The sequence below is a fragment of the Triticum dicoccoides genome, chromosome 5B (genome assembly GCF_002162155.2).
Source record: "Triticum dicoccoides isolate Atlit2015 ecotype Zavitan chromosome 5B, WEW_v2.0, whole genome shotgun sequence".
Classification (NCBI taxonomy): Eukaryota; Viridiplantae; Streptophyta; class Magnoliopsida; order Poales; family Poaceae; genus Triticum; species Triticum dicoccoides.
The window spans coordinates 379,727,796-379,750,227 of NC_041389.1; the positions used below are offsets into that span (position 1 = coordinate 379,727,796).

At 43.7% G+C, this 22,432-nt stretch overlaps 2 long non-coding RNA genes across 2 annotated transcripts; both read left to right on the forward strand.

The window, feature by feature from the left end:
• The first annotated feature begins 9,176 nt into the window (after positions 1-9,176).
• Positions 9,177-11,604, forward strand: LOC119309286. The gene is made up of 4 exons (XR_005150439.1): positions 9,177-9,577; positions 10,965-11,114; positions 11,202-11,402; positions 11,505-11,604. It is a non-coding gene; the product is annotated as an uncharacterized LOC119309286 (long non-coding RNA).
• A 399-nt stretch (positions 11,605-12,003) lies between these two features.
• LOC119309288 lies at positions 12,004-14,791 on the forward strand. The gene is made up of 3 exons (XR_005150440.1): positions 12,004-12,067; positions 12,542-12,639; positions 13,158-14,791. It is a non-coding gene; the product is annotated as an uncharacterized LOC119309288 (long non-coding RNA).
• The last annotated feature ends 7,641 nt before the right edge of the window (positions 14,792-22,432 follow it).

A 22,432-nucleotide genomic window follows, 5' to 3' on the forward strand; every position in this document is an offset into this window, starting at 1 on the left:
AGTGGCGTTGCCTCTAGATGAACAGGACCCCGTGGTGTGGAGGGCTGGATGAATAGTAGACGGTGGAGGGGTGGCCGTGGAGGGGTGGTTGAACAGGACCCCGTGGTGTGGAGGGCTAGATGAACAGTAGATGGTGAAGGGGTGCCCGTGGAGGGGTGGTTGAACAGTATTCGGTGGAGTAGCGCGCGGTCGAGGCTGGATGAACAGGAGCTCGTGGAGGCTGGAGGAGGTCGATGGTAGCCCGTGGAGGCTGGAGGAGGTCGACGGTGGAGATGAACAATATCCCGTGGAGTCCCGTTTTGCAGTACGCCACACCCCTCCCGATGAACAGGACCCCCGTTTCGACCGTAGCGCTCCAACACAAGTTCGTTTCGTCCGTTTTGTGGTACGCCACACCCCTCCCAATCAACAGGACCCCCGTTTCGACCGTAGGAGGACCGTTTCGTCCGTTTTGCGTTAGGCCACACCCCTCCCAATCAACAGGACCCCCGTAGGAGGTCCGTTTCCTACGTTTTGCACTACGCCACACTGCTCCCGATCAACAGGACCCCGTTTCGAACGTGGCCGATCGAAGACAAGGCTGTTTCCTCCATTCTGCGTTACGCCAGGCCTCGTTTCCATCGCCTGTTCTGTCCAAGCCGGTTGGCTCCCACGCATTCCGTTGCCTCCTGATGAACACGACACATTCCGTTGCTTCCACATGAACACGACGCATTCCGTTGCCTCCCCATGAACACGACGACGACTCTGTTTCTCTGTTCCGACCCAGCCATGTACGTATGCTCGAGTAGGCGTTTGAGACCCTGCCCGTATGTACGTACGTGGCCGTATTTTATTTCTTGCACCCTCGCCGTTGTATGTACGTGTAAATGCTACGTGCGCGCCTCTACTACGACACGTGCGCGCCTCTACATCGACCACTATGTATATACACGTTCACGACCAGAATGACAACGCTACGTACGCTTCGGCCAGGTAGGTCCCGACTGTCAGGCACTTCCTTGCCTGCGAAGATGTAGCTGGTGGGTCCCAGCAGTCAGGGGGCGAATCGTTTTTTGTTTTGCCCGGACGCACTTCCTTGCGTGCGAAGATGTAGCTGGTGGGTCCCAGCAGTCAGGGGGTCGAATCGTTTTTTTTTTGCCCGGACGCACTTCCTTGCATGCGAAGATGTAGCTGGTGGGTCCCAGCAGTCAGGCGCAAACATTTTTTTCGCGAAATACGGTGGCCCGTCCAGTGGGTCCCCGCTGTCAGGTGGAGGAATAACTATTTTGCGCGTAATAAGGAGGCACTTCCTTGCGGCCGTCGTGGACCCAGCTGTTAGCCTCTCCATGCACAGTACTCTTCCGATGGAAGTCGATCGTTGACCACATTGACCACGCCACGCCGAGAGAACCATGGCGGTGGACGACGGTGAGGCCTAGGAAGGGGACGACGCGGAGCCGGGGAAGACGCAGCAGTGGATGCCCACGCGAAGACGAGTACGAGGGTGAGGCTGTCGTCACCACAGAATAACAGGGGGTGTGAGTGAGTAGAGGGATGGCCTGGCCAGCGGTGGGAGTAGTAGGGGCGGTGAGGCCTCCGTGGCATCGCAGTCGGCCACAGGAGGCTGGAGCACGCGGCATGACCGGCGCTGCTTTGGGTGGCTGGAGCATGAAGACCAGAGGTTGAAGAGGCACTACGGCCGTTGGATGGACATCGTACGGTCACTGGAGCTAGAGTCGTTCATATTGACTAAGTTGACAAAGCCCTCCGTCCCCGTAAACTTAGTACGCCCACAAGTCAGCCTCCCACCAAGGTGAGTCCCAGCTAGCAGGTGGAGCATTCATTTTTTTGTGCGTAATAAGGAGGCATTTCGGTTGGGTCCGAGCTGACAGCAGAGGGAACGTTTTTTTCGTGAAATACAGAGACCCTTCCGGTGGGTCTTAGCTATCAGGTGGAGGAATCATTATTTTGCGCGTAATAAGGAGGCATTTTCCTGTGTGGTCCCCTACTGTCAGCCTCTTTCGATGGCTGTTGTTTGTTGACCATGTTGACCTCGCCGCGCCGAAAGCGCAAACGCGCTGGACGAGGGTGGGGCCCAGGAAGAGAACCACCCGGAGCCGCCGAAGCCACCATAGCGGATGCCCACGCTGAGGGGAGAACAAGCGCTGACTGGTCGGCTACGGGTTGAGGCTGACATCGCCGGAAAATAACAGGATGTGTGGGTGGTTAGAGGGATGGCCTGGCGGCTGCATAGCCAGCCACGGGAGGAGGGAGCAGGCAGTCCCGTTGGCGCTGGTTTGGGCGGCTGGAGCAGGAAGATCAGAGATTGAAGAAGCACGGCGACCGTTGGATGGACATCCAACAGTCACTGTTGTGTGTTGACTAAGTTGACAAAGCCTTGCGTACGCGTCAAAAAAAATTAGGACAGCGTCATCGTCAACCTAGTAGGCCCAGAAGTCAGCCTCCAAATCTGTGGAAAACAGCATACAACCCAGTAGCCATTATTTTCAATAATTTACAGCCCATTCGCTAATTCTGAAGGATATTTGAAGCCCATATTCTTTTTATTAGCATTACAGACCATATATTCTGGGCACTGCTAAAAAATTCAACCAAATTTTGCATATTTCGGTGGGGTCCGAACTCTTTTAATCACGAAATTTCAAGTCGCCTTAAAATAGTTTTCAAAAAATTATATCAAAATAAAATTCAAAAAACAATTCTCCGCAAAAAAAATTAATGAAATTTAGAGTCTTAACTAGCAAGATGTCCGTTCGTTGCACGGAACATGAAGATGCATTTGTATGAGTAGTTTATCTTGTGGGTGAAAAGATGATATTTTAATGTAATTGGCAGTTCGCTTTGGTTTTTATAAGAGTAGAGAGTAGAGAAATCCTGAAAATGATATTTTAATGCAATTGCCGGTTGGCTTTGGTTTAAAAATTTATAGCCCATTTCTTAAAACTTATAGCTCGTTTTCTGGGGAAGCCCATTTCTTATCCCTCCTCGTCTTGAAAGATTTGCAGCCCAGCAGGGCTGAGAAAAGCAAGTAGGCCTCGGTTTTTGTATTCTCCAAAAAAAGAACCGGGCTAGCCAATTTCAGAAAGAAAAAAATATCAACTGGGCTCGTCATGTGCTTAATAAAAGCGTAAGCGTGGGTAGACGGGCCACAGCCCCCGCACAGCGCGCAGTTGAGCTCCGTCTCTAAAACTGAAAAACAACTAGGCGAGCTACTCGGTCCCTGGTGTTATCTGCTCGTTGTGTAATTTTCTCGTTTATTCACTACATTTACAATGGCGTGGAACCTAGTTGTCAAACAATTAGGAGGAAGTATTGTTTTGGCTTGTAATAACGAGGCACGTGCTTGCGAAATGCAATGACCCTGGTGGGTCCCTACTATTAGCCTGTACACGTACAATCATCTCCTGATTCCTCTTGGTTGTTGACCATGTTGACAACACTAGACGGCGGCGAGCACAGCGAGCTAACCAAGGCGGAGAACGACGGCAAGGCCTCGGACGGGAACGAACAACAACCATGGAAGATGCGGCAGTGTAGTGGCAGGTGGAGGAGAGTACGAGGGCAACAACATGCAAGTCAAGCATACAAATGGTACAAAAAGCCCAAGGATTAATTGTTCATCAAATTTTGAGACAAAACCCAGATTGAACATGACAGTAACATCTAACCCAACCACTCTTTTTTGCAGTCACAAACAAATGGATCGGTCTGATCCATAAAATCAACATCCTATGCAAAAAATTTAATTTTAGGATGTCTACAACTTGTTGTAAATAGAAGCCGAGCACGTTTAGAAGCCCATTTGTCCACCTGAAACTTCTTTTTTTGCTGTTCAACATGTTCGTCCGTGAGAAATCTCTTGCTGTAAAAATTAAGCCTCATGGACAATAGTAACCTCGCATTCAACGGGAAGAATGTGACAAAGCTTCTATTTGCCTCGTTGGATGCGTAACGTCCCATCGTTATTGTCCTCAAACGAATATCATGAGAACTGAGAAAATCCTTGTGCTTATTACACCAACGATTGGTTATATGTTTTTCTCCATGTGGTTCTGCCTAAGTAGACATGAAGATTGAAAACAGTTAAGTTCTAAAAAAAGAGTATGTCGAAAGAACGACAACTGAACAGTTAATTCTAGTACAATATATACGGGTTTTCAATGTGCATGAAATCATCACCTCTATGTATAAATTTTCCAAAGATCAAAAGCATCACAGCAAGCCAATAATTATGTCCAGATCAAAACTATACATTCTGATATATATATGATCTTGACAGAATCCAGCAGCATTGATAGGCTATCAATGGACGAACTCTTCATTGAGCATATAACATAATATTAGTACCCAAAGTGTACTCCAAGATGATATAAAACTTATGTGCACAAATGAAAAATGTAGCATATGATTACAAATGTGTAGATGATAATATACGGTACCTAAAAAGGTGATGAGCCAAACACTAACTCCTTGTGATTATTAAACGGGTCACGAATTACACCCAAGGTCTCCAGTTTGGGTGCAGAGACGACATTTATTTCTGAAGGTGTATAACAATTATCAAGGAGCAACCTTTCAAGTGAAGGGGCATCTTCGATGATGAGCTGCTGTCCTTCAAAAAAAATTCCAATGCTTTTAAGGTGAGGCGACTTTATTTGGAGACAACTGATACTGATCTCTATTCCCAAATCAATCAGCAAGCGCTCCAGGGCAGGGCCACTGGAGTGGATGATGATGTGCAGTGAGGCCTCCGACAGATAAACCACCACAAGCGAAACTTTTTTTAGCAGTGGGAGTCGAAGCATTTGTACCAGATCATCTGGTAGATGGCACCGGGCGAAGGTGGCGGTGTGGAGAGAGAGGAGGAAAACCGCGAGATGGACAACGGTGGTGTGGGCACGAATTCTTGGTATGTTCGTGGTATGAAACTTTCGTGGTAATGGTAGAACTCAAACTGCTGGAGATTTTCGAATTCAGGGGATGTCAGCCAAGCGTCCACCTTGTCGGGTATGGACAGTAGGTAGCTTGTCGGGATGCAGAGGCATTGAATGGGGCCCTGCTGGTGAGAAGAGACGATGGCTCTGATGAGATCAAATTCAGGAAGGACATATATCTGACGACAGTCGAGATTGAGGGGCGTGGTGCGCCATAGAGGGCACCACCGAGTTGAGAGGACTTGTGTGCGGCAGCAATCCTTGGTGGGGATAAGTGAGATGATCTCCTTAAGGATGACGTCCGGGAGATCGCTGATGTAGTCCACTGGAGACTCTACCGATTCCTCAGATCCGGGTGGGGGGGCTCTCCGCTTCTCCCCGCGCTACCGGGTGCGGGATCTACAACCGGCGTCGCCACTGGTGGGAGCCTCATCTTCTTGGCGCTGGGGCCACCCGACTCCATTTTCCTTGTGGGCGTCGCGCCGAGCTCACAGGTTTGAGTAGAGTAGCCAGAGATGAGCCTAGTGGTAGTGCGAGTGGGGAAGAAGGAGGGCTGGGGATTTCTGTAGGAGTGGAAGAAGAGGAGCAGGCATTTTCTGTACAAGTGAGGAAGAAGGTGAGCGGGGTGTTCTGGATGAGTGAGGAAGATTGGGGAGCGGGGGGAATTGGGTGGGGAGACGGAAGCGGGAGAGCAAGTTGATTGTGTTTATAAGTCCCGCTGCACTAACTACTCGCTTTTTCCCAAGAACCGCTCTCTTCTTTTGCGTTGCTGCATGACCGGCCATGCATGCAGGATGCATGTGCCCGCCGGCCACTGCATGCGCCTGGTTTGTTACTAGGCCTATTTAATAGGGTGGTTATGGAGTAAATTAAGGAGATGTATTTTCTCTGTGTGCATCCACCAAATTAGAGGATGCGGTACTGGATGCAGACACTCACATTAAACTAACATTCAGAAGAACAAAAGTTCAGCATGTCTATGCATCTCAATGATTCACCATACTATAACCAATATACAAAACTGTGAGAAGGTGTGGAAATAAAGAAAATCGGTCGATGCTTCTCTGAGCAAAGGGCCTCCCTGCGCACGCATTAATTTCCTAGGCATGCTTGTTTCTTCTCAATGTTGCGAGCACTTTGAGCATGTTGGCAACTCCACAGCTAGCTAGCTGCATCATCTTGCAATTGATGCTAACACATTTGCAGCAAACACATGAGGCAATAGAGATGAATCAACATGGGTCCATATTGTGTAGTTCCCCTGATATGATATTCATTGTCCTGAATCTGAAAAGATTGGAAAACAGTAGCTATACTTAAACGGTGTTGCAAAACAGTAGCACATATCAATAGCTCGGCATGACAAAACACGATCATCTGGACGAAGGGGATACTGACCTGCCTGAGGAAGATTACATATAATTTCATAATTCCTTGGTTGATTTCCACCTTCAGCTGCACTGCTTGTTTGCTCCTCCACACATGACAGGATCGTTACGCACTGCATTCAACAAGTCAACGTACGAATAAGCTAATTTCATCTTGCGGTGGTCATTGTACCTAGTTACGAATGAAGGAATACCTAGAGCACCATGAGGTTAGCTGACAACAGGTAGATGCAGCCATATAAATTTTGTGCGGTGCTACCAAAATTGGGGTTTGTATCCCTTCCCGTTATGAGAATTCTTCTTGAAGTTGGAAGAATGTGACTGCTTGTTCTTTGCATCAAACTTGCCTTTCCCCTGAGATTTGTTCTTGTTGTTTTGGGGCTGGTTGGGCTGGAAGTTCTTCTCGTGTACCATGTGGGCACTAGAAGCTCCCTCGGCGACCCGAGCACGTGTGTCTTTTGCTCTCGCCTTCTCCTCAAAATCAGGAGTGCTAATGAGATCCAAAACAGAAAACACATGTCTCTTGTTTTCAGAGAAGTAGCAAAATCGTTCTACGAAGGTGGAAGCTTGGCAATGATGGTTCCAACAACAAATTTGTCCGGCAACACACACTTAAAGTACTCAAGTTCCTTAGAGAGTGACTGTATCTCATGAGTCTGCTGAACAACAGAGCGCTCATGAGTCATCTTGTAGTCATAGAATTGCTCCCTGACGTACAACTCGCTGCCACCGCCCGAGGGCCCAAACGTGGCCTCGAGCGCAGCCCACATGTCTTTGCCACTGTCAAACAACATATACGAATCCACAATGGAATCGTCAAGAACACTCAGCAGGGCGGCTTTGAAGAGGGTATCCATGTTCTGAAAAGCTTCCTGCTGTGTAGGATTAAGATCGCCCTCAGGCTTACCCTTAGTGGCATCATAGCAGTACATGATCTAAAACCAATATACTGTTCTTGTGCGCCACCTTTTATATTGCACCCCCTTAAAAGTAGGCGGCTTCAAAAGCGCAGCAAAACCACTCGGAGTAAATTGCCTGTGATCAGGTTTTTTGATTGGATTGTTGAATATATGAGCAATTTAGTATGAGATTTAATCTGAAACATCAGTAAATAGATCATGACTACAATTGCAAACATCAAAGTAATGATGCGGACTAAACCAGGAGGACAGAATCACATACTGTACAGCAGGAGCAGAACCGATGTGGTTGATGTTGTCACTGATGTCGTTGATGAAGAGGTTACCGAGGTCCCGGAAGAGGGCTGTCGTTGAGGAAGTCGTCGCTGGCAGCAGTCACACGAGTGTGCTCCCCAAAAACCTGATCGCCCCTCTCCCGTACAGGATCACGAAAGGCGGGGTTCGGAGGACTGTTGTCCCTTCTCACGGTGCATGCCGGAAGGAGGGCTGGAGAAGAATTGCATGGTGGCGCTAAGATCTGGAACGGTGCGAAACCATATGATACAACAGCGGCTAGGGTAGAGCATAGGTCGGAGTATAATAGTAGGCCTTTGGCCCCCAAACCCCACGTCCAAGTCAATAATAGATCAAAAAAATTCAATAATAGCCCCACCAATGTTTGTCTCAAAAAAAAACCGGAGTAATTAAGGCGTCCGTTAGTCCCTTTAGTATAAATATCATTAATAATGGCCCCACCTTTTGTCTCACAAAGTAGAGTATGTTGGAGTACAACCGGCTACACGTTTACAATCCGCTTCTCTTCTCTCTCCTCTTCTCTCTCCTTCAACTAATCACAAATACTATATTTAAATCCTTATAACCTGCTTATGTCATCTAATTATAGTACTTGCTCTAAAAGTTACTATCCACTGTGTAGTATGAAATGCCGGGCGTGCAGCGGGCGGTGCCCTCGGTCGGTGTGCCGCTTCAACGGCGGAAGTAGCGAGAAGTCGCGTCGCCCTGACTTGCCATCAATGTGGAGCGGCGGGCTCAGCTTGCGCCGGGCGGGAAGCGCACGCGGGAGGGGGGAGGGGTTTTTGTTGGGCCAAGAAGGTGAGAAGCCAACTTGGGATCGGTCCGGACGGGGAAATATCATGTGCTCTCATACTCTGCATATGACACTAGTCTATGTTACTACTCCCTCCTTTCCGGTTTATAGAGATGTTTAGAGTAACATAGTAATATGTTACAGTACAAGTTACTCCCCACTATGACCAGCCTTGGCCTCTCCCAGTGCTCCACCATGTATGACTGCTAAGCCTGCCACGTAGGCATAAAATATGATGTGGCACCAATAAACTAAGCACCTATGCATGTAACACTTGAGTTACTAAGCCATTTAATGCACTTAGCACCTCATCTAAAGAGCATTAATAGTATAGCCAGCTGCTGGCTATAAGCCTACAACCCATCTTATAGTCAACATGTACAAAGTGCCTAGGAGCACGTGCTAGAGTTGGCTCTTCACGAAGAGCCCGCTTACCTTCTCTCTCCTCTTCTCTTTCCTCCAACTAAGGCTGGTCGTAATGGTAGTATCATAGCTAGTATTATGCATGCCAACTAGGCAATTTTGACGAGGTGTCATTTAAACCAATAAGGATGCTAGCCGACCCTCCTCCATGAAGCTCCCCCAATTTTGTGCAGTTCTGGCCGTCTGATCTGGCCTTTGACTTGTTTGTGCCATTGGATCTTCACCTCTGGTAAATTTTGTTTTCACCATGCGGTGGTTTTCCCTGGCCTATGACTGGTGGGATCATCCGTCGCCTGAATTGGCTGGGTGAGCTGCGCTCACGTGTGAAAGAATTGCCCAACCCGCTTGCCCCACGCACCACGCACACAGCACGCACTGCATGAACCTTAGCCTCCAATCCTTTGCCGGCACACCCCCGCGCCTCCCTCACTCCACTGCAGCCGCCACACCTCTCTCTCCTCCGTTCTCTCTTCTCCCTCATTAACCACAGCCACAGCCCCAGGAGCTCCGCCGTCCCCATCGAGGAGATCCATGGCCTCCCGAGGTGCTCATTTGAGCGGGTCACGAGGAAGCCGGGGGAGGAGGAGACCTCGTCGCTAGGGAGCTGCGAGAGGAGGATCTCAACCCAAGAGGAGAGGATGCCAACCAGGGAGTCATCTTGGCTCGACGCGGTCCTTCGCATCTTGAACCTCGCGCCGTAGGCGGTGGTGCAGCACACGGCGGCCTCACCGGGTGGGTGCTAGTGGCTGCAGCTGGTGCATGACCTCGCATCCTGGGTGCATGCTCAATTAGCTCGCGTCTTCATGGCCTTCAGGTGCACAGGTGAATCCCCAACCATCTCCCCCTCCCCCCCTCTCTCTCTCTTTGCCTTTGAGGTTGGAAATGTGAGCACTAGCTGTTTGTAAAAATGCTCAAGGGAGCTGCTCAGAGGAGGGCAGTATGTGTGTTCGAGAGAGAGGGATGGAAAATAGGGTGACTCGGATAAGTGGATAAGAAAGTTATTAGTTGATTCCTATGAAAGAAAAGTAAATACCAGCCATGTTACACTTACAGTGTGATTGTTGGTTCCATTTGCATATAATTAGAGTAAATGCACTGGATCCACATACTTTCTCCACCTCCCTTGAAAGCTAATGTATTTGGCCCCCATTTTACTGTCAATTTGTAGTATGCTTTCTTATGCTTGGGTGGTTAATAGATTTTAGGTTTGAGCAGCTAATTGTCAAATTTAAAAGTATAAGGGACAAGATAAATTGTGATCTTGCATTGTCTACTCCTCTATTGATGTGGCTCTTGATTTCTGAAGCTCCCAGGATTTAATAAGCTATCTTGGGCTTCATTGGACAAATGATCTACCTGGAGCAATGATACAGACATGTATTTTATTTTAAACACTAAAAGCATTAAGTTATCAGGTACTAAAACATCGGAATTATGTTAATTGGTTGTCCTTTGATGGCAGTGTAGATCGGCATTGAAGCCTGATGGCCTTTTTCTTGCACCAATTCTTCTCTCGTGTGTGCTCCAGTGTTGATAATCTTTTGGGACCATTTTTCTGTAACTGCTTACACAGATGTTTAATTAGTTGCACAAACATACATACAAGATTCTGCAAGGAAATTACTTTCTTTAATCTGTTCTTTATAAATGTTTTTTCAGTGGTTCTTTAATATAGATGTTTCATTTCTTGCATAAGCATATATGATTCTATGACCAAATTATTTTCACTGGTCTGTTTTAGAGAGATGTTTGATTAGCTGCACAACATACATAGTTCTGTTAGTAATTTGTTTTCCCTGGTCATCTTGATATGTAGTTCTGTTGGTGACCATTTGCATGGTGGGTCATGTTAGCAATGGGTATAAGGGTATCGAATGCCCAGCCTTTATATTTTCATCAGGTGTATGTATTCACCACTATGCATGTGTATATGTTGTTGGCCCAACTGTATACATTTTGTTGGTGTGATGATTCATCCTCTAAAAATTTATATTGTCTCCTGTTTTGCTTGATGTTCAAGGTTTGGCCTTAAAAAGAAGCTATTTCTAACGAAGGGTCAATGGGAGAAAAAGGCAGTGTATACATTTTATTTAGAGCTTATCTGTGACCTTGTGCACTTGTCTTTATATATGCTCTTCTTCGTAGATATCTTCCTGTCGGTTCTCTTATGAAGAACTTTCCCCTTGTCTGATTTATTTTACCATATCAGGAACCATGGTGACCGACTGCACTTGATCCGTGAGCTGTACGAGACCTTCCGCAAGTTCAAAATTCGTGTTTCAGATTATGTGCACCGCAGAAAGATAACTTCCAGCATGAATGGACACTTTCCAGATGCTACAGCACATGAGCTTAATGTGTGAGTTACTTAATGTCACTGGCACTGTTCCAATTTATTCAACTATGGTTCGTGTTTATGATTTAGATATATTTATTATGGATTCAGGAGTGATGTTACATGTATTATCTGTCGTGAAGAGACGACAACAACAAAGAAGCTACTTTGTGGGCACTTGTTCCATGGCATTGTCTGAGGTCATGGCAAGAGCACCAACATACTTGCCCACATGTAGATCTCCCATTGCCTCCGGACAATGGACGTGCTCCATCAGCGCGACAACATGAAGCTCAACTAGGAGTTAGCTTGGTGAGCTTCCTTTTGTTGTTATGTTTTTTGTTTTGAATTTTGAGTGCTACAATTGGGAAATAGTTTTTTATGTGATTCCTAATTTAGTGTGAGGAAAAATAGCTGCAGGCATCGGTGCTCCAGGTTCAGAAGGAGTAACAAGCAAGAATGTGAACAGGCGCCCAACAAAACTTGAGGCCTACGTGAACTGGTGCCCAACAAAACAGGCAATCTTCGTTGAATGTTGTAACATATTTACAACTGGATTCAATTTTAAGTCAGAAATAAAAGCTGTTCAAGTTTCAGACAGTATATGATGTGGCATGTGCATGCTTTACAGTTACCTTGCAAGTCTCGTGATGTTGTATAGATATTTCTTTATTATATTAATGTCAGACCCTGCGTGATTGATCTTATTTTATTCCTATGTGAGAACTAGCTCTCCTTTAGTAATGTAGTACTTTATACTAAACTGAACTGGGAATGGTTTGATCGCGCTCTGTAGGACAGTGTTATTTCTTCTCATAGAATGTTGTCATCTATATCTTGCTGAATGTACATAACCATATTTTTGCATGATAGTATGTTTTTGCTATGCCAGTCATATAAGTTATTATTTTCTACAGGTTGTTACATCTCCAAAGAGGATTCCAGCAGCAAAACTTTATGGTCAGCTTGAATGGAAGGTAGTCCAAGAGCTTTATGATGTTTATTTCTTTACAAACATTATGGGCAGTGGACTTCATTTTGATTGGCAACACATTCCTAATTTACTTCTCATTTTGTAGCTGTAAAAAAATGCTTAGGCGTGCAAGTTTTATGTGAAAATGATGCACTGGCTGTCTTTTGGAAGAATGGGAAAATCACATGGCTGTCGGATTGCAAGCACGTAGGGCATTGCTTATGTGGCATATAGTTCATAAAAACTTCCTGAATTGAGTATTTATTTTTAGTTCTATGCTTTATTAGAGTACTAGAGCTAGAGGTGCTAAAATCCTAGATGATGCTAGATGGTGTAATGGCATTAGTGTCGAATTATATTACAAAATGTTAAAATTGGATAAGTATAACAAATCTATTAGATTTCTATTAGATTTGTATGTTTTTATTCATAACCATCAGTCTGCAATCACCACTCTGCTCTGCCTTTCACTTTGCAGCCCTCGCTCAGGTCTTACTCTAGCTCTCTTCTAGAGTGGTTGTGACCCCACCGCGCGCAAGGTATTCACCAAGAACTAGAAGGTTTTGGACACCATGGGTATGGCTACATTCGTGGATGTATGAAATTTGCGGCCATTTCAATTAAGCCTTTTTTACACCTACTGGTGCGTTCATAATAATTATGATATATGCATACCAAATTATTAGTCTTCACCTTTTTTAACATACTACTCCCATTTGAATACAATTTTAGAAAAAGTAAACATACCTATGGAAGACACATTCTTTCCTGTACACTTCTTTTTCAAGTATTTAAAAAACTCAATTTACAGAGTATGGGTTGGTTACTATGTTGGAGTAATTATGAACATCTGAAATTTAGCGCCTAGGATTCCTATTTTGACTGATGTGAGTATCTCTTGGTCATTCCTCAGATTACAAATTTGAAAATAACTCTCCTGAAAACGCTTGCAAAACTCACATGTGGTCTATAAAGAAATATTTGATGATCTGGCTTAATAACTTGCTAGCGGACAGAAAATATATCATGTTAGTACCATTCATGTATCCGCTTTCACAGACCATCTAACATGACTTCTTATTTTATTTTTACAGGATGCTAAGGGCTGCAAGAAATAAAGTAGTATGTTGCATTTTTCCTACAGGTAAGGAAACATGTACCTTATTTCTACAAAGATGTGCTCTACTTTTTTATTCCATGAGTATTTGCATTCCCTATAGAAGCTGAATGGTTACATTTATGTTTAGTACACCATCATAATCTCCCAAATACTGCACTCATTTATACTTTCCCGCCCATATTTAAAATAGCGTGTTTTAGTTCTGATTACAGCCATATAGGTATTCATGTATAAGCTCGTCTGCCTTTAGTTCTGGTTAAATCAACTTGGATGATCAATCAAATTTCCAGTGATGATACTCTAGCGGATTAGGCTTCTAAACCACTATCACTTTCCTGACAGAAGTTGTGCATGTAGTACATGTTTTCAGTTCAGCAAGCTCTTTTCTAGTTAGAGATCGATTTTGAAGACTAACATGTCATATGAATGCTCCCAGCTTAGCAAAAGCCTTGATCTTTCCAATTTTGTAAGTTGGAGGAATACTTTGCTACTTCAAAATCTCCAGATAAAAGTTGAAGAATTCATACGATAGTCGATTGGAAACATATATCTAGCAGTTCATTTTTTTATGCGCACAATGGGATAAATTGATGTAACACAAGCCTTTACAATTTAGTGCTATTGTTATTAGAATCGGGAGACTTGCTTTGTTACCATACTTAGAGTTGCCGATTGTTTACTATAGTACTCCCTTCGTTCCTAAATGTAAGTATTTTTAGACATTTCAAATGGACTACAACATACGGATGTATGTAGACATCTTTTAGAATGTAGATTCACTCATTTTGCTTCGTATGTAGTCACTTATTGGAATCTCTAAAAAGACTTATATTTGGGAACAGAGGGAGTAATAGCCAGGAAGGTTTGTAGTCAACTTATTTGCAGTTGTAATTAGTCGACTTATGCTCCTTAAATTGTTGGTCTTTGGTGACCAGTGAATGGGCAATTGACTCTCTGGCGTATATGGCTGATCTAATTGTTGGGAAAATCTTCGACACATTGTACTCCCTCCGTCCGGAAATACTTGTCGAAGAAATGCCTAAAAATGAATGTATCTAGAACTAAAATACATCTAGGTACAAATATTTCTCCGACGAGTATTTCTGGACGGAGGGACTAATATGAAAGGTTTTATGCCGCAAAAAAATTAAAAATATGAAAGGTTTTGATTTTTTTTCTTGGGACTTCTTCGTACACTTTTTACTATTGTATTCACTATAATTTTCCTGTATTGAACTGATTTTCCGCTTGTATTGTAGATATCAAGTCTTAGAGAAGGAAGTTTTGTATGGCAGTCAACTCTCTTCTCTGGTTCAGATTCATAGTTAAATACCCCATTCTTCTTTCTTCAGCCCTTGACATTTTCTCCTACTTGCTAATGCAGGATGGAAAACTGCCTGTTACATGTAGTCTTCAAAACCTGTGCTGAAATGGCGCTTCTTTCTTTGGAAAGTATACAATATTGCAAAACTTTTGGCTGTATCAAATAGTTTTCAAGTTGTTTCAGTGACATCCATAAGTGAGCAAACTTGTAGTGGTGTGTAATGTTCACTAAACTTAAAACAGCTTGCGCCATGTCTTTCTTCCGCAACGCAAAAGCTAGATTAATTTACCGTCCATCCGTCAAGTGAGCTCAAGCACAAATTCTGAACATTCAGACAACCAACCAAGATGTAGGTGCATTAGAGCATGGAAAAGGCAAAGTTCCCAAAGAGTAATTGATATTTCCTTCACTGATGATGACGAAAACAACTGAAAAGGGCCAGAAGTATCAACCTATACTCCCTACATTTACCCAACTCTTCTCCCTGTACAAAAATAAATAAATAGATGTACACACAGGCGTTTAAGGCGGCATACATGACTGCCCATGAATAAGTCTATTGATACATGGATTTTTTTTCAAAGCACGTGTTAGTGGGGCTGCCATTTGCATACATGATTTTAAATGGGTCTGTGCTATTAAATTAAAATGTGTATGTACATCTTATCGTAGACAACAATCCATCATGTTTCTTATTAAAGGGATTAAACCATGGATATTTTTTCCATTGCGCACATGGATTTAGCGTGATTTGGCACGCGCTATGGGTCCATGATAACCATATTTTCAACTAAAACAATGCTTCCTTAGTTGGTTTGTACATGTTATACTTTTTTTTCAAACAGGGATTTTGCAGCGTGATAACCATATTTCCAATATACCATGGTTTAAAAAAAAGCTTTCTACTACCGATATCAAATAGGTCCTTGCAAAATAAAACTATTTTCATCGACAACATGTCTTTAGCGGGTCTCTGCGCCATTTGGCGCAACGGGTCAACTAGTAGCATTAAATGAAGAAAGAAAGAGTGGAGTATCATATTATGATACCGTATCATAATAAATGCTATGCTACTTTGTGTCATGCATGACAATAAATAGAGTACTACATGATACTACTATATAATACTATGCATTATGGAGGTAGTATCATACACTAGTATCATATGCATGATACTAGTATATGATACTCCCCATTACAACTAGCCTAAGCAGAAATATACTACTGTTTATTCCTTATAGCCCCGCTGACTCAGCTCTATTGTACTTGCTCTAAGCACATCTAAGCACTTGCAAGCACCCCTTGACCGTAGACCTTGACGGCGTATGTCACCTTGTCTCTCATAATTTTCCTCGTCATCATCTGAGTCCTAGAAGATCTCACCCACATCATCATTAGCATGCAGCCGCCTTGATAGACAACGTGCGCAGAAGGAGTAGATGCGACTGGGGACGCACCACCACCACGTCGTGGGCACTCCGTATGTGCTCGTGTGCGTGCAGCGTGCGTGTTTTTCCATCGGTGCTAGTGAAGGAAATATGCCCTAGAGGCAATAATAAAGTTATTATTTATTTCCTTATTTCATGATAAATGTTTATTATTCATGCTAGAATTGTATTAACCGGAAACATAATACATGTGTGAATACATAGACAAACATAGTGTCACTAGTATGCCTCTACTTGACTAGCTCGTTTATCAAAGATGGTTATGCTTCCTAGCCATGGACAAAAGAGTTATCATTTGATTAACGGGATCACATCATTAGGAGAATGATGTGATTGACTTGACCCATTCCGTTAGCCTAGCACTTGATCGTTTAGTATGTTGCTATTGCTTTCTTCATGACTTATACAAAGTTCCTGCAACTATGAGATTGTGCAACTCCCGTTTACCGAAAGAACACTTTGTGTGTTACCAAACGTCACAACATAACTGGGTGATTATAAAGGTGCTCTACAGGTGTTTCCGAAGGTACATGTTGGGTTGGCATAATTCAAGATTAGGTTTTGTCACTCCGATTGTTGGAGAGGTATCTCTGGGCCCTCTCGGTAATACTCATCACCTAAGCCTTGCAAGCATTGTAACTAATGAGTTAGTTATAAGATGATGTGTTACAGAAAGAGTAAAGAGACTTGCCGGTAACGAGATTGAACTAGGTATTGGATACCGACGATCAAATCTCGGGCAAGTAACATACCAATGACAAAGGGAACAACGTATGTTGTTATGCGGTTTGAACGATAAAGATCTTCGTAGAATATGTAGGAACCAATATGGGCATCCAGGTCCCGCTATTGGTAATTTACCGAGAATGGTTCTAGGTCATGTCTACATAGTTCTCGAACCCGTAGGGTCCGCACGCTTAATGTTTCGATGACAGTTTTATTATGAGTTTATAAGTTTTGATGTACCGAAGTTTGTTCGGAGTCCCGGATGTGATCACGAACATGACGAGGAGTCTCGAAATGGTCGAGACATAAAGATTGATATATTGGACGACTATATTCGGACACCGGAAGTGTTCCGGGTGATTTCGGTGAAAAACGGAGTGCCTGGGGGGGGGGGGTTACCGGAACCCCCCGGGAGAGTATTGGGCCTTATGGGCCTTAGGGGAAAGGAGAGAGGGGCAGCCAGCATGGGCCGCACGCCCCCTCCACCCTCTGGTCCGAATTGGACTAGGAGGGGGGCGGCGCCCCCCCCCCTTCTTTCCTTCCCCCTCCCCCCTTCCTTCCCCCTCCTAGTAGGAGTAGGAAAGGAGGAGTCGTACTCCTACTAGGAGGAGGATTCCTCCTCCCTTGGCGCGCCCAAGGGGCCGGCCGGCCTCCCCCCTCCCTCCTTTATATACGGGGGCAGGGGGCACCCCATAGACACACAAGTTGATCTACGGATCGTTCCTTAGCCGTGTGCGGTGCCCCCCTCCACCATATTCCACCTCGGTCATATCGTCGCGGAGTTTAGGCGAAGCCCTGCGCCTGTAGAACATCATCATCGTCACCACGCCATCGTGCTGACGGAACTCATCCCCGAAGCTTTGCTGGATCGGAGCCCGAGGATCGTCATCGAGCTGAACGTGTGCTGAACTCGGAGGTGCCGTACGTTCGGTGCTTGGATCGGTCGGATCCTGAAGACGTACGACTACATCAACCGCGTTGTCATAATGCTTCCGCTTACGGTCTACGAGGGTACATGGACAACACTCTCCCCTCTCGTTGCTATGTCATCACCATGATCTTGCGTGTTCGTAGGAATTTTTTTGAAATTACTACGTTCCCCAACAGTGGTATCAGATCCAGGTTTTATGCGTAGATGTCATATGCACGAGTAGACACAAGTGAGTTGTGGGCGATACAAGTCATACTGCTTACCAGCATGTCATACTTTGGTTCGGCGGTATTGTGAGATGAAGAGGCTCGAACCGACATTACGCGTATGCTTACGCGAGACTGGTTTCACCGTTACGAGCACTCGTGCTTAAAGGTGGCTGGCGGGTGTCTGTCTCTCTCACTTTAGCTGAATCGAGTGTGGCTACGCCCGGTCCTTGCGAAGGTTAAAAGAACACTAACTTGACGAACTATCGTTGTGGTTTTGATGCGTAGGTAAGAACGGTTCTTGCTAAGCCCGTAGCAGCCACGTAAATATTGCAACAACAAAGTAGAGGACGTCTAACTTGTTTTTGCAGGGCATGTTGTGATGTGATATGGTCAAGACGTGATGCTATATTTATTGTATGAGATGATCATGTTTTGTAACCGAAGTTATCGGCAACTGGCAGGAGCCATATGGTTGTCGCTTTATTGTATGAAATGCAAACACCCTGTAATTGCTTTACTTTATCACTAAGCGGTAGCGATAGTCGTAGAAGCAATAGATGGCGTAAACGACAATGATGCTACGATGGAGATCAAGGTGTCGCGCCGGTGACGATGGTGATCACGACGGTGCTTCGGAGATGGAGATCACAAGCACAAGATAATGATGGCCATATCATATCACTTATATTGATTGCATGTGATGTTTATCCTTTATGCATCTTATCTTGCTTTGATTGACGGTAGCATTTTAAGATGATCTCTCACTAAAAATTATCAAGAAGTGTTCTCCCTGAATATGCACCGTTGCCAAAGTTCGTCGTGCCCAGACACCACGTGATGATCGGGTGTGATAAGCTCTACGTCCATCTACAACGGGTGCAAGCCAGTTTTGCACACGCAGAATATTCAGGTTATACTTGATGAGCCTAGCATATGCAGATATGGCCTCGGAACACAGAGACCGAAAGGTCGAGCGTGAATCATATAGTATATATGATCAACATAGTGATGTTCACCATTGAAAACTACTCCATCTCACGTGATGATCGGTTATGGTTTAGTTGATTTGGATCACGTAATCACTTAGATGACCAGAGAGATATCTATCTAAGTGGGAGTTCTTAAGTAATATGATTAATTGAACTTAAATTTATCATGAACTTAGTCCTGGTAGTATTTTGCAAATTATGTTGTAGATCAATAGCTTGCGTTGTTGCTCTCATATGTTTATTTTGATATGTTCCTAGAGAAAATTGTGTTGAAAAAATGTTAGTAGCAATGATGCGGATTGGATCCGTGATCTGAGGTTTATCCTCATTGCTGCGTAGAAGAATTATGTCCTTGATGCACTGCTAGGTGACAAACCTATTGCAGGAGCAGATGCAGACGTTATGAACGTTTGGCTAGCTCAATATGATGACTACTTGACAGTTTAGTGCACCATGCTTAACGGCTTAGAATCGGGACTTCAAAGACGTTTTGAACGTCATGGACCATATGAGATGTTCCAGGAGTTGAAGTTAATATTTCAAGCAAATACCCGAGTTGAGAGATATGAAGTCTCCAACAAGTTCTATGGCTAAAAGATGGAGGAGAATCGCTCAACTAGTGAGCATGTGCTCAGATTATCTGGGTACTTCAATCGCTTGAATCAAGTGGGAGTTAATCTTCCAGATAAGATAGTGATTGACAGAATTCTCTAGTCACCATCACTAAGTTACTAGAACTTCGTGATGAACTATAGTATGCAAGGGATGACGAAAACAATTCCCAAGCTCTTCGCGATGCAAAAATCGGCGAAGGTAGAAATCAAAGAAAAACATCAAAGTGTTGATGGTGGACAAGATCACTAGTTTCAAGAGAAAGGGCAAGGGAAGAAGGGGAACTTCAAGAAGAACAGCAAGCAAGTTGCTGCTCAAGTGAAGAAGCCCAAGTCTGGACCTAAGCCTAAGACTAAGTGATTCTACTACAAAGGGACTGGTCACTGGAAGTGGAACTACCCCAAGTATTTGGCGAATAAGAAGGATGGCAAAGTGAACATAGGTATATTTGATATACATGCTATTAATGTGTACTTTACTAGTGTTTATAGCAACCCCTTGGTATTTGATACTAGTTCAGTTGCTAAGAGTAGTAACTCGAAACGGGAGTTGCAGAGTAAACAGAAACTAGTTGAGGGTGAGGTGACGATGAATGTTGGAAGTAGTTCCAAGATTGATATGATCATCATCGCACACTCCCTATACTTTCGGGATCAGTGTTGAACCTAAATAAATGTTATTTGGCGTTTGCGTTGAGCATGAATATGATTTGATCATGTTTATTGCAATACGGTTATTCATGTCAGTTAGAGAATAATTATTATTCTGTTTACATGAATAAGACCTTCGATGGTTATACACCCAATGAAAATAGTTTGTTGGATCTCGATCGTAGTGATACACATATTCATAATATAGATGCCAAAAGATGCAAAGTTAATAATGATAGTGCAACTTATTTGTGACACTGCCGTTTGGGTCATATCGGTGTAAAGCGCATGAAGAAACTCCATAAAAAATGGATTTTCGGAACCACTTGGTTATGAATCATTTGATGCTTGCGAACCGTGCCTTTGGGCGAGATGACTAAAACTCCGTTCTTCGGAACAATGGAACGAGCAACAAACTTGTTGGAAATAATACATACTGATGTATGCAGACCAATGAGTATTAAGGCTCGCGGCGGGTATCATTATTTTCTGACCTTCATAGATGATTTGAGCAGATATGGGTATATCTACTTGATGAAACATAAGTCTGAAATAGTTGAAAGGTTCAAAGAATTTCAGAGTGAAGTGGAAAAATCATCATAACAAGAAAATAAAATTTCTGCGATCTGATCGCGGAGATGAATACTTGAGTTACGAGTTTGGTCTTCAATTAAAACAATGTGGAATAGTTTCACAGCTCACACCACCTGGAACACTACAACGTTATGGTGTGTCCGAACGTCGTAACCGCACTTTATTGGATATGGTGCGATCTATGATGTCTCTTACTAATTTACCATTATCGTTTTGGGGTTATGCATTAGAGACAGCTGCATTCACGTTTAAAAAGGGCACCATCTAAATCCGTTGAGACGACACCGTATGAACTATGGTTTAGTAGTAAACCTAAGCTGTCGTTTCTTAAAGTTTGGAGTTGCGAAGCTTATATGAAAAAGTTTCAACCTGATAAGCTCGAACCCAAATCGGAGAAGTGCGTCTTCATAGAATATCCAAAGGAAACTTTTGGGTACTCCTTCTATCACAAATCCAAAGGCAAAACATTCATTGCTAAGAATGGATCCTTTCTAGAGAAGGAGTTTCTCTCAAAAGAAGTGAGTGGGAGGAAAGTAGAACTTGATGAGGTAACGGTACCTTCTCCCTTATTGGAAAGTATTTCATCACAGAAATCAGTTCGAGTGATTCCTACACCAATTAGTGAGGAAGCTAATGATGATGATCATGAAACTTCAGATCAAGTTACTACAAAACCTCGTAGGTCTTCCAGAGTAAGATCCGCACCAGAGTGGTACAGTAATCCTGTTCTGGAAGTCATGTTACTAGACCATGATGAACCTACGAACTATGAGGAAGCGATGATGAGCCCAGATTCCGCGAAATGGCTTGAGGCCATGAAATCTGAGATGGGATCCATGTATGAGAACAAAGTGTGGACTTTGGTGGAGTTTCCCGATGATTGGCAAGCCATATTGCATAAATGGATCTTCAAGAGGAAGACAGATGCTGATAGTAGTGTTACTATCTACAAAGCTTGACTTGTCGCAAAAAGGTTTTTGACAAGTTCAAGGTGTTGAATGCGATGAGATTTTCTCACTCGTATCGATGCTTAAGTCTGTCCGAATCATGTTAGCAATTGCCACATTTTATGAAATTAGGCAAATGGATGTCAAAACTGCATTCCTCAATGGATTCTTTAAAGAAGAGTTGTATATGATGCAACCAGAAGGTTTTGTCGATCCTAAAGGTGCTAACAAAATGTGCAAGCTCCAGCGATCCATCAATGGACTGGTGCAAGCATCTCGGAGTTGGAATATACGCTTTGATGAGTTGATCAAAGCATATGGTTTTATACAGACTTTTGGAGAAGCCTGTATTTACAAGAAAGTGAGTGGGAGCTCTGTAGCATTTCTAATATTATATGTGGATGACATATTGTTGATTGGAAATGATATAGAAATTCTGGATAGCATGAAAGGATACTTGAATAAGAGTTTTTCAAAGCAAGACCTCGTTGAAGCTACTTACACATTGAGCATCAAGATCTATATAGATAGATCAAGATGCTTGATAAGATTTTTCAATGAGTACATACCTTGATAATTTTTTTGAAATAGTTCAAAATGGAATAGTCAAAGAACGAGTTCTTGCCTGTGTTGCAAGGTGTAAAGTTGAGTAAGACTCAAAACCCGACTATGGCAGAAAATAGAAAGAGAATGAAAAGTCATTCCCTATGCCTCAGTCATAGGTTCTATAAAGTATGCTATGCTGTGAACCAGACCTATTGTATACCTTGCTCTGTGTTTGGCAAAGGAATACAATTTTGATCTAATAGTAGATCACTG